The 12,218-nt window shown below is 42.5% G+C and overlaps 1 protein-coding gene across 11 annotated transcripts in view; it reads right to left on the minus strand.

The window, feature by feature from the left end:
• rap1gapb (RAP1 GTPase activating protein b) overlaps positions 1-12,218 on the minus strand; it is a 125,148-nt gene that overhangs the window by 37,598 nt on the left and 75,332 nt on the right. For 10 of the 11 annotated variants that reach the window (XR_008834522.1, XR_008834523.1, XM_056438553.1 and 7 more), the window contains one exon: positions 3,894-3,990. The exons of the other annotated variant lie outside the window; for it this stretch is intronic. The gene's annotated coding sequence lies outside the window, so the exon portion shown is untranslated. The remainder of the gene's footprint in view (positions 1-3,893; positions 3,991-12,218) is intronic. 11 annotated transcript variants of the gene reach the window in all.

Genomic DNA, 12,218 nt, shown 5'->3' on the forward strand with positions numbered 1-12,218 from the left:
CCCGTCGATGAGCTCCGGCATTGTTTCAGTCGTAAAGCACGCTGATTGCGAAGCTGCGGCACTTAATTAAGCTCGAGCGGTTAAAAAAGACGCGAAGAAGACGAGCGAGAAACACGAGCGAGGAAACACAGGTGTGACTCGGAAGCGCCTCGGCTTTTAGACTTCACCTTGTTATCGCTAACTTATGAAAGACGACTTAAAGACGAGCAGGTTGAAGAAATCGATAAAACGCTATTTAGCGTGGCAGCTGTGTCACCTCGTCGGATTCGTTTTGACAAAAGGATCAAACTCGACAGAGCAGAACCAGAGATATCGCCTCAGAACCCGGCGGCGACGTCACCCTCCACCAGCAGGGGTTCATCCAGGTGGCGTGTGAGCCTCGGAGGTCTTGATAAGCTCCCTCCCACACACACACACTCAGACTCTTTCATTTCCAAACGCGTGGCCTTCAGCCAAGTGATCTCACTCCAGGCAATTCATCAGTTCCCTCCGCTCCCTCTGGAGCCATTGGGCCTCCCTAATGGGATGCCTTTCACGTATTACGCAGCGGCGCTCCCAAAACACCCGTCACCGTGACTCGTTGACTTCTCTTTTAGCCAAACCGAAGGAAACTTTGCGATAATCATTACGGAAGCACGATTTTTGAATTCTCGTGAGCTCGGCTGGATGAATCTGTGATTTTTGTTTGAAAAAGGGGACTCCTAATCTCGTAAAATCTTTTTCTTCTTCTTCTTTCCTCTGCCGGCGTGCACCTCTCAAGCTAAGACAGGAAGAAAAAAACCTGAGTGATGGAAGTCTGCAGCAAAAATCACTGCCAATCACCAGAAATACTAATCTGAGCGGGACAGCAGACAGCTGTTAAAGGGAAGCGGAAGCCGTTATATTTTACAGCCCCCCCCCCCCCGACACACACACACACCACCCCCCCACCCACTGCACTTAAGATTTAAGTTCCTGTACTCTCCGGTTTCAGCCTCAGACAACCATAAGTCAGATGGATGAAGCATTCATCATAGATATGGATATAAACGATCTGCACACCTCCAGCCAAGCGTGATGTTTTCACTAATCGTGTACATTTCCATATTTTACTCCTGCATTTATGTATTAAGCGGTTATGTACGTGTGTGTTTGTCTTGTGTCTCTATAGCCCTGTGTTGTTGTTGTTGTTATACTCCGGCAAACCCAATTGCCCCTCGGGGACAAATAAAGGTCTTGAACTACCCGACTCGGAGATCACACCTTTCAATAAAACACCTTCAGGCCACCAGCACTGATCGCATCAGGATAACACGCTGAGCGGAGGTGACGACTCCCACAAGTGAAAAGTAAACATAGCACGTAGCGTCTCTGGAGCGTACACACCGACCTCAGTGTATCTACACGGCGTTTAGACCGGAAAAAAAACGCTACGCGCCCGGATGTTAGCATCTTGATCACCACTTTTAACATTTATTATGCACAGATGCAATCGGCAGGAGCAACAAAAAGCTACATATGTGGCTATACATTCAGCATGTGTAGGCGGACGAGTCTCCCCGGTGACACTTTGTAGCCACTTGGAGGACCACCTTCATAAAGACGTGCGGAAGCTTCGACATCCAGGAGGTATCCTTGATGACATCACACATTTAATTAGTTTTAAGTACCATAGGACTCACATGTAAGAATAATGGGCTTTGAAGTTGAACCATTGGCAGCCAAAACAACTACACGGTTGTAGTCTTGTTTGAGCTCTTGGCTTCAACAACCCCACTGTGTGCCAACCATAGACAACCATAGGCAACCATAGGCAAGCATAGAAAACCATAGACAACCATATCCAACCATAGGCAACCATAGACAACAATAGACAGCCATAGGCAACCATAGACAGCCATAGCCAACCATAGACAACCATAGGCAACCATAGACAGCCATAGACAGCCATAGCCAACCATAGGCAACCATAGGCAGCCATAGCCAACCATACCCAACCATAGGCAACCATAGACAGCCAAAGACAACCATAGACAACCATAGGCAACCATAGACAGTCATAGCCAACCATAGGCAACCATAGACAGCCAAAGACAACCATAGACAACCATAGACAGCCATAGACAACCATAGACAACCATAGGCAACCATAGACAGCCATAGGCAACCATAGCCAACCATACCCAACCATAGACAACCATAGGCAACCATAGACAGCCAAAGACAACCATAGCCAACCATAGGCAACCATAGACAGCCATAGGCAACCATAGACAGCCATAGCCAACCATAGGCAACCATAGACAACCATAGGCAACCAAAGACAACCATAGCCAACCATAGACAGCCAAAGACAACCATAGCCAACCATAGGCAACCATAGGCAGCCATAGACAACCATAGGCAACCATAGACAGCCAAAGACAACCATAGCCAACCATAGCCAGCCATAGGCAACCATAGCCAACCATACCCAACCATAGACAACCATATCGAACCATAGCCAACCATAGACAACCATAGGCAACCATAGACAACCATACCCAACCATAGCCAACCATATCCAACCATAGACAACCATATCCAACCATAGACAACCATAGACAACCATATCCAACCATAGCCAACCATATCCAACCATAGACAATCATAGCCTCTGTGTCACGACAGACAGACACACAGACAATCCATTTGGTTTCATTTGCCAAATGGATTGTCTGTGTGTCTGTGTGACACACAGACAATCCATTTGGCAAATGAAACCAGCTAGAAATCTCACTGGTTTCCATTTTCATCTAAAAAAAATAACACGGTCAACAGTTCTCCAATAACAAAATATAAAAATGAGAAAACTTCCCATGTAAAGATGCGGAGGCAATGTTTAAAAAAACCCAAATGTATCGCAGGAAGTCTAGTCGAGTGCAGCTCCAAATATTACTCGGCATAAATAAGCCTTATTGTATTTCCACTGCATGAGTGGCACAACGTAATATGGCATGCATCAGAGGAACAACTGCTGCAGGTCTATATTCGTCCCAGCGGCCTGTCGACAGAGGGGACAGCCTCTTCTGGCAATTCATTCTGGGGGGGGGGGGGGGGGGGGGGCGGGGCTCCTTTCACCAGGTATTAAAATGAATAGATGCATTGAGGGTAGGGTGAACTGGTGCCACTATCCCAGAGCAGACAGTAACTCTGTGTACTGGACTCCTGCCATATAATGATCTGACCTGTCACTCTAAAGCTTTATTCTCCATTTGTTCTTACTGTCAACAAATCCAATGACTTGTCAACACAGGAAACACACGAGAAGAGTAGTCAGAGCATCATGTACATATTGTATTAGTTGTTGACATGTATTGTATGTAGATGTTTGAATCCACAGGACCAAAGGTCAAGGAACTCATTTATCGTGTCTTTACCCCATTTCACTTTATTCTTGTTTATTACTTTAAGTGAGAACCTTGTACGAGCCCTTTGGGTTTATTTTCCCACCTGCACTCATTTCTGTGTCTTTTAATAATGCTTCATTTGTGCTGTTTTTCTTTTATTGCGCGAATAAATCAATAAATGAATCATAAGAACATAAGCAACGGCTTTATTTCATATTTTCATCGTGTGGACTCCAGATAAACTGCATCGCTTACATTGGAAGTGATAAAAAGAGAGATCGGGTTTAAAGTGAGGATGAACAGGAGGAACGATTAAAGAAAGCTAACCCCGTCTCAATGTGTATCTATATGAGCACCTGAGCCACACACTTTAATTACACATGTTTACTGGCATGACGTGTGAAAATTGTCCGCCGTATAAAAATCAAACTCACAATATCTTGATTTTAAGCTCCGTTTCCCATCCCTCAGTCTCAATATTTGATTCCGGTGAAATCTGAACAGAGAAGAGGACTGAAGTGTTACCTTTGAAAGTGAGGGAAGAGGAAATGAAGGGTGGGAGGGTGCCAGTGAGGGCTCTACTTCATCGGAGATCCGAGGGATCCTTCCATCTTGTTGTTTCCTGTGAATCAGAGAGAGAGAGAGAGAGAGAGAGAGAGAGGTTATGGCAACCTTGAGCTCAGTTTCTCATCTGAGCCGTAAGAGAACAGGAAATGCCTGGAGCACAGTTCACTTCTCCCATCAGAGACGATAATTGAACTCTCACTACAATAGAAGGAAGGCGGCTGTTATTCAATCAGTGTTATTCGAGTATTTTGTTACTCATGAGTAATAACAAATCGATGACGGCGGCAGACACATTTATTTTTTAAATTATTTTGTTCTTTTGTCTTCTTTTATATATTTTTTTCTTAAAAAATTAAATGGTGACAACAATAGAGCCTTTCTTTGGAGTCTCCTTTCTCTAATAATGTGATTAAGGCCAAAAAACGCAATTAAATGTGAAAGTCGCTGATTGGTGTGCTTTTGTAATGACGCGAGTCGATAAGTTCCCGGAGCGGGGGGAGAAGATGTGTTTTTCTGAAATGATTACATCTGGGGTTTTTCTTTTGAATACATGTCGGCTTCTAGACTTTAACAACGGACGGAGTTTTTGGAAATATTGGGATCACACGAAAAAAAGAAAATCCTACACAGCCACCACTGTATATCGAATATACGTAGTGTAGTGTATTGGTGAGGCGTAATCTTTAAACATACTGAACCTAAACAGCATTTGATTTAATTGTTAACGTTATGAATAAAGCTTTACATTATTTGTTACAGCTCAAACTTAATTAAGAGGACCCTTTATTTTTATTTTTTATTTAAACCTTTATTTACCGGGTGAATCCCATTGAGATTAAAAATCTCACATACAACATAAAAAACACGTAGTTACAAACAAAAAACACAGAATAGGACGAAATAAATAAACTAAAAGTTAAGAGCCAGTGACACACCCGAGTTCATTTAAGATAAATAATAATAAATACAAAAAAACGTAATGGATCTATTATTAATTGTTGATGTCCATTGAGGGGAGCTATTGGCGTATCGTGATAACGTTTCTGTGTTTACCTTTCAGGAGGGCGCTTGGTAAACGTATTGTCGCTGTCAGTTGGCGAGAGATGAATTAAAGTCGCCGTGGCATATTGTGATGGAAGAGGCGGGGCCTCCAACATACACGGAGCCCCAGAGCCTAAAGTAATATGGAGGCCCTTCTGGCTTTATCGGATCTTCCGATCATTCCCCCTGAGGATGAACAAAGTAAATCTAATCTGATCAGTTAGCTTTCTGTTGTTGTTTTTCAGGCCTCATGGGGGCGTTCATCGGTAACGCCGCTGGGGAGACGAGATTTAAGCTACTGCACACAGAAAAATAATGGTTCTACGAAAAACCATCACCTCCTGGAGAACCCTTTGTTCTTTTGAGGCGCCTGTATAGGTTCTTTGAAGAACTGTTTAAGGAAATGATTCTTTCAAGAACCCTGGTTTTAAAAGGTTCTTCGTGGAACCAGTAATGGTGCCTTAAAGAACCATGTTTTAAAGGTTCTTTGAGATACCTTTATAGGTTCTTTGAAGAACCCTTTAAGGAAATGTTTCTTTAAAGAACCCTGGTTTGAAAGGTTCTTTGAGGAACCGGAAATGGTGCCTTCAAGAACCATGTTTTGAAGGTTATTTTAGATACCTTTATAGGTTCTTTGAAGAACTATTTAAGGGAATGGTTCTTTGAAGAACCCTGGTTTGAAAGGTTCTTTGAGGAACCAGTAATGGTGCCTTAAAGAACCATGTTTTAAAGGTTATTTGAGATACCTTTATAGGTTCTTTGAAGAACCCTTTAAGGGAATGGTTCTTTGAAGAACCCTGGTTTGAAAGGTTCTTTTGTGGAACCAGAAAAATAGTGCCTTAAAGAACCATGTTTTAAAGATTATTTGAGATACCTTTATAGGTTCTTTGAAGAACTATTTAATGAAATGGTTCTAAAGAACCCTGGTTTGAAAGATTTTATGTGGAACCAGAAATGGTGCCTTAAAGAACAATTTTTTTAAGGTTCTTTGAGATACCTTAATAGGTTCTTTGAAGAACTGTTTAAGGAAATGGTTCTTTAAAACAACCCGTGTTTGAAAGGTTCTTTGAGGAACCAGAAATGGTTCTTCTATTACTCTGAAGAACCATCTTCGGTTCCAGATGGCTCCTTCCTTTGTGTGTGTGGTTGTTGTGCTTATAGAACCACGGCGGTAGCTTTTTGCCCGTGACACCAGCTGGTCCGAAGGCGACGAGCGCGATACGAGACGCTGGAGAACAGTCGTCACCAGGAGAACCGCACTCGGGGAGAAGGAAGTGTAGCAACGAGGGGGAGAACAAAGTGGAACATCGATACGAAGCGGAAGACGAAAAGCACCCTGGGCTTTTATCTCTCAGACCCCACTGCCCCTCGCGTCTCTCTTCCTTTGCCCCCCCCCCTCCTCCTCCTCCTCGGCCCTTTCTCTCCGCTGTGTAATTAGAGTGAATCACACAGCCAGGATTCCGGTCACGGCAAACATCACTTCACACTTTGTCTCGCGCAACGAGCCGCTTGCTAGAACTGGCGGCCGGCTCTGTGGGCGCCACCTGCTCGCCAACCTGCAGCAGAGGGCATCGCTAAACGCAACCGCAGAACAATAGAGCAGTCTGATTTGTTGGTGACAATGGAGTGAGATTTAGTGAAGAATGACACACACACACACACACACACACACACACACACACACACACACACACACACACACACACACACACACACACACACACACACACACACACACACACACACACACACACACACACACACACACACACACACACACACACACACACACACACACACACACACACACACACACACAATTCTGCCACCTGGCACACAGCATAGTGTGTTACAATAAGATAATTTACTTCTTCAGGACTGGAAAACAGGAAATGGTCTGCTAGACGTCATTTACAGCATCGAGAGCAGGATGGAGACGTTTAGCGGACCTGTTCTCATGCAGCGTGTCTGAACTCTGGCTGAACACCAAGTTAAAGAACACAGAGTGTAGTACGTTTCATCTATTTATTTTACTCTATCGCCCTTTAACATGCCTTGGTGAAAAGGCATTGCCTCTTTGATGTTTCCCAGCGGAGGTTTAACTAACCCTAACCTCAGACATTATTTGTGCCCAAACCGGAAGTAGTTTAACCCTCCTGTTACCTTTAGGGTCAATTTGACCCCATTCAATGTTTAACGTCGGTGTTCTTTGGGGTCAATTTGACCCCAGGCTGTTTTTCACTGTGTCAAACATATAAGAAATATCAACTTTTTTATATATTTAAAGGGCTATTTAGGTAGTCAACAAACAAACATAAAGTACTTCACACTTAAACTTGGGAAACAATAATAATTCTAATAATTTTCTGGAGGTTTTAATTGCTGGGGTCAAATTGACCCCCGAGGGTAAAATATGTTAGTAAATGTAAAGGTAACAGGAGGGTTAAACGGGAACAGAAACATCATATTGATATTAATTATCCCTTGAAATTAATACAAGAACTTTTGGAAGCCCATTTCTGCCACAAAAAAAAAATGTAAGGGATAGAAAGTCGAAACTATGAGATAAAAAAAAAATCATTATTATGAGATAAAATCAAATTGTAAGATACTTGAACAGGTGCTGCTCTTTTGCATAAGTTACCCTCTACGACAGATACATGGATCTTCAGTGTATTGAAGACTATTTTAAACGAGGCTTTTCAACGGATGAAGGGAAACTCGTTCACGTTCATCGACGGTGAAAATAGTAATAGAATAGTCATCAAGAGACGTTAACTTCGATCTTGTAACGTATTTAGCTGCAACAGTAAACTGATTAAAATACTTCATCGTGATGTATAACATCTTCAATTTACAAAAGTCACCAGTAATAGTTACCTTATTGAGAATTGCATCAGGGTACAACGCCTATAAGGGCAACGTGACTGAAGCGAATGAGAATTTTCTATCTCATAATAATGACTTTTTATCTCATAATTTCAACTTTCTATCTTATAATTATGACTTTTTATCCCAGAAATGGGCTTCCATAAGAACTAAACTAAACAGAAATAGAAAAAAACCTTAAAGGCAACACAAGACCATTTATTGTGGAAATACAGCATCAATTCAGTTCTGTGTATCAAGGAGCAACATTATGCCGTCAATATTATTTACCATGGCAGCGATTAGGATGTTCCCGTTGACAACCCTTCAAACTAATGTGGTTCTAGATTCTGAAGTTTGAGATTTAGGCTTCTTGAAAATAAAGCCCAGCGTTAAAGCTCGTATGTGTATGTTGATGTCCAGATGTGTACGTCAAGCAGTCACCAAGATCAAGATGACTTCATTCAAATACTGAACCTGGAACACAGTATTAATAAGCAGAGCTTTCAAGTATAGTTCTATCTTTAATTACAATCTGAAATGCGGGGAGGAATTACACTTTTAAAAGATAAAAAAATCTAAATCAAATTCAGATTGAAGGAGCCAGTGGCGCAAGATGGATCCAACATTCTTCTGCAGCATTGTAAGAGATAGGGTGGAGGGAGGGGGATTGGGGGGGGGGATCTATATGTCTCAATAAACCGAGCTGCACTCTTCTGACAACAGACTGCTGAGCGGGAGTTGCGGCTGAAGACATCCATTCGTAAACATTGCAGCAACACTGTTCCTTGTTGCCTCCGATCTCTGCTGAATCCCTGTGAGCTGACTGACTACAACAGGCCGACAGATCTTTCCCCCCCGCAGCATCCTCAGCCTCTCAGAACAAGACATTCCTCAAGAGCAGTGGTCCCCAAACTACGGCCCGCCTCCCCATTTGGACCGGCCCCCTGAACAATACCAGAGATGCGTTCCGATTTATTATTTTTTTCACCTGGCCCGCTGCCGTTGAGATTGCAGTGAGACGCGGAGAAAATGTGAAGTGGTGCTCTTCGCAATAAAACATCTTTGATGGGACGTGTCGCGTCTCGGCCAATCAGCGTTCAGATGTCCACAGCGTTTGGGAAGTTAGGTTAGCTTGAATGTTAGTCCGCTACATCTGCTGCTGTCACGCTGCACGGTGTAGCGATACTAACAAAGTACCCGTACGTTAAAAACGATGTGATTTAGCATATTTTTAGTATCGATACTTCATTAAAAGAGCGATCAGAGCGCACGCGCTGCTCCGCTCCATTAAATGCTGTCTGCACGCGCAGCGCTCACGTGTGGCGCGCATCGCTCAGCCGTGATGCGCGCACACAGGTGGGCACACTCTCAAAGAGTGCCTTACAAATAGAATCCATTATTATTATTATAAACAAGCATTCTTCATTATAAACCGCAGCATTAGTCATAATTTGGGAGTTGGGGAGACCCGTCCGTGTGCTACGCCCAGGCGGCCCCAGGCCAGGCGTAACACATGCACAGTCAGGTCCATAAATATTTGGATATTGACACAATTTTCATCATTTTGGCTCTGTACACCACCACAGTGGATTTTGAATTATAATTTGTAATAGTTGTGTAATACCAATAAATAACCACAAAGAAATGAGAATACAATTGAATATTATTGTCTGATTTATGTTTTCTGTTTAAAAAAACACTTTGAATCAGTAAACTACTGCTTATTAATGCCATTGTTATGACATATACTATAAGTATAATAAGTATATTATTTTTTAACAAAAGGTAAATGTTATTTCACAAGTTTCAAAAAGTGCCCCCAATTTATTTTTTATTCTGATTGTTTCGCGGCGTTTGCCCTCACGCAGTTTACCAGGCGTCTTTGTTTTATCACATGCGTGGGTCACACGTCCGCCACTTGAGCAAGCAGAATAAAAAAACGTTGCAAATCAAATCTTGAGCTGGGAAAAACTATAACGACAGATTCTTTGTGGGCGTCCTCGATACGAAAACTGTCATATCTGCCTCCCCGTCCTCTGTCACGTGCCGGCTCGTTAGAATACAACGGCTTCCAGACGGAGAGCCACGCTCGCAAAGAGGCAAATTATTGTTCACGCGAGCCAGTCAGAGCAAACCGGAATGTTTCAGGAGGAAATGTTAAAGAGACAGAGTCAGAGAGTGAATACAGGTCTAAAATAAGGTGTATTTTTCTTTTTTTCTTGTTAATGTCATGACTGAGTTTGTGTCTTGTTTTGTGTCTTATTTTGAAGTCCTTGTGTCATCTGTCTCCCTGTGGTTGTCTGCCCTGGTCCTGATTGTTTCCTTCTGTGTGATTGCTGGCCCCACCCTCATTGTGTCCACCTGTGTCTCGTTCCCCGTTGTCCAATCACCTCCGCCTGCCTGTGTATTTAAACCCTGTTCTTATCATTCCCCAGTGTGGCGTCGTACCGTTTGGATCGTGTTTGTTGTCCTGTCTAGTTGTAATTCAGAATTAAATATTGGTTTGGAAGTTGTGTCGGCATTTGGGTCCTCTCTCTCTACGACAACACACGACAGTTAAAGCGTTTCAACATGTTTCAAGATTCAAGATGTCATGGGCCTAGACCAACAGTCCAGACACAATGGAAATCTAATGCAGGGCTCTCAGTCAACAATTGAGAAATAACACTATAACAAGAAAGAAAAAATACAAAGTATAAAAGAAAACACTATACAGAAGGTGGTAATATGTACAAAAACAAGAGTGGTGCTCGTATGTAAAGTTTTGGATACATTAAATTACAGATAGTAATAATGTGTCACCTATTGCACATGATACGTGTAGTGATGTAGTGGGTTATTACACATATTTTTAAAAGTTTTGTTTTGCAGTCTGACTGTGGCCGGAAAGAGGGTTTAAGTAGAAACCAAAAATTCATAAACAAGTATGAACCTATAAATGAGCATGTTATGTCCCCTTCAAGGGCAGACGTCAAACTATTCTATATTCTTTCGTCGAAAGGTCCAACTTTCTGATAACACATCCAAAAAAGCTTTTTTTTCCTGTAATCTCCCTTTCCCCCTTAATTTTTTAATTGTAAATCAGCAATTAATTAATTTCAATGTCATCGCTTAAAGAGTATATTCAATCAACTGACAAGCCAAAAACGCGCGCAATTAGAAACCCCTTAATGTGTGAATGATCTCACAGCAGAAGCCCTCACGAATAGTTCAATACGTGACCAACTGTTCTCAGGAGGATGAATGAAATACTCCGGTGAGTCCTAATGAGCTCTGGACCTGGTGTTCTGGCCCGGTGCCGGTCCACCACCAGCAGCAGCAGCTGCAGCCAGGTGGCCGGGTCACCGGGTCACATCATCCCAAGCGACCGTTAAGTCGCCAGCTGAAGCGATGATAGGCCGCCTTCTTGCCAAGCTGCGCACACATGATGGAGCCGATCGGTTCATCCTCCAGTCCCATGTGATTAACCAGCATCTACAACCTTGTGGACGTGGAGAGCCAAGAGCAGAAGCAGAGGACGCCCCCCTTCTGCTCTCATACTTTGTTTTTATGGTCGGAGTGCGCGGTCGCCAGCAGACATATTTATGACGTCTCATTTTTCCTGACTATACATTCATCTTGCAGCATGTGGTGGACACACACTGCGCACCGAGCTCCCTCCTCTTTGATTCATTTTACGGGTTTTGTGGATTCCTGGTGTAAACCTGTCACCATAGCAACATCACCTATCTCTGTAATCTCTGATGTTCATGTTTGAGACTACAGATGAAAAATAGCCTCTTGGCGAACTCTGGCACATTTACTGCAATGTTTTTTATCAATGTGCACTGTCCCTTATTAAATAAACCATTTAAAAAAAAGAAGAAAAAAAAAGAGAAACAACCCAAAAGCTACAATACAGAATGAATGTTGACGTACAATAATTGGTGTAGGCACCAAACTTACGAGTCATCTTAAAAGAAAAATGAAGTTTTTAGTTTGTTTTTAAAATTATGAAATGTCCATGCGGATCCTTTGCTGAGGAATACGTATAATCGACAGTATATTGCACTGGTGAAAGATATAAGCCAGTTATAGTCATCCATTTCTATTCTGTTGCATTTCACAATGCCTTCTGCGATCATGGATTGTAAAAAAAACCAGTATTTTCAAGCAAAAAGAAAATATAAATATCTCAGTTGAATACTTTTTTACGTTTTAAGTTTTCATTTTCAACACGCTAATTGTGACTCAAAGTGATCACAAGATAATCGAATAATCCACCACGGGACACACACATATTTACTGTATGATGGTGGTCTATTAAACTCCATAACAACAGGTCCGTCAAGCCCCTCCCCCCTACGCGGTGGACACAAAGCATTCTGAAAC

Source organism: Pseudoliparis swirei, chromosome 18 (assembly GCF_029220125.1).
Source record: "Pseudoliparis swirei isolate HS2019 ecotype Mariana Trench chromosome 18, NWPU_hadal_v1, whole genome shotgun sequence".
Taxonomy (NCBI): domain Eukaryota; kingdom Metazoa; phylum Chordata; class Actinopteri; order Perciformes; family Liparidae; genus Pseudoliparis; species Pseudoliparis swirei.